The 1154-nt window shown below is 41.9% G+C and overlaps 1 pseudogene; it reads left to right on the top strand.

Moving 5' to 3' along the window:
• Positions 1-219: 219 nt before the first annotated feature.
• On the top strand, positions 220-876 carry LOC149389663 (kunitz trypsin inhibitor 5-like; annotated as a pseudogene).
• Positions 877-1154: the final 278 nt, after the last annotated feature.

Below are 1154 nucleotides of genomic sequence, written 5' to 3'. Positions count from 1 at the left end.
AGTCCATCCCCGCGCCAGACCTCAAGCAATAATATAAAGTCAAACAAAAAGTAAGACTTTTCTTCAATAAAATAATATAATCAAAATCATATCACGATCTTTAAATCCATTGGGATTTGACCTTAGAACTTCACAATCTCAACCCTCTACAAATATGTCCGTACAATCACTCATAATCCTTAACTATCTCACCCCAAAAACAAACTAGTCACAACAAAAATGAAGACCACATTCACATGCATAGCCATTTCTTTCTTCCTCTTAGCCTTCTCTATTACCACAAACTCCATTTCAACCACCACCACACAACAATCAGTCCTTGACATCTCAGGGAAAAGAATTCAAAAGGGCATTCGGTACCACATTTTACCAGTCATCCGAGGCCGAGGTGGAGGGGTGAAACCGTCATCACGCCTAAAAAACACCGCATGTCCTTTCGACGTCGTCCAATCCCGGCCAAACGGCGTTCCGGTGACATTTTCTCCGGCGAACCGTCAAAAGTTCATAAGCCTCTCGACCGACCTCAACGTTGAGTTTAGAGCTCAGAAACCGTACGGTCGGTGCTCTTCCGTGTGGAGGCTCGGCGGCGATGAGTCCGGTGAGGAATCTTCGAGCCGGAGATTTGTGAGGACCGGCGGAGTCGCCGGAGCTCCCGGACGAAAGACACTTAGCAACTGGTTCAAGATCGCGAGGAACGAGGATCAGAGCAGCGACATCGGTGGTTAAAAGATAGTGTTTTGTCCGACGGTTTGTAATTTCTGTAAAGTGATTTGTCGTGATGTGGCTGTGTTTGACGATGGTTATGGGGTTAGAAAGTTGGGTCTGAGTCTGAATGAGACTTTGCCTCCGTTTCTTGTTAAGTTCAAGAGAGATTGATTCATGAGTGGGTTTGGCTCTACCTAATAGTAATGATCTACGTACGTGTTACTTGTTTTAGGGTTTTAATTTGGTTTGAATAAAGTGTGCTTATTTGCTATTCGTCGAGTTGTAACTTGTATCAATACACTATGTTATGTTATGCTGAGCCCATAATAAATTGATTTGTCCGACTCTTTACATGTCATATATAGTAAATGATATACAAGTTATCTAGTAATATTCACATGGTATCCTCTTTTATTTATTATTTTGAACGGTTTATTATGTTTTTTTAT

The sequence above is a fragment of the Urtica dioica genome, chromosome 8 (assembly GCF_054948205.1).
Source record: "Urtica dioica subsp. dioica isolate 48M chromosome 8, U.dioica_male_clone48M_v1_H2, whole genome shotgun sequence".
Taxonomy (NCBI): Eukaryota; Viridiplantae; Streptophyta; class Magnoliopsida; order Rosales; family Urticaceae; genus Urtica; species Urtica dioica.
The sequence above is the reverse complement of the archived record's forward strand: the minus strand, read 5'-3'. Positions and strand labels throughout refer to the sequence as shown.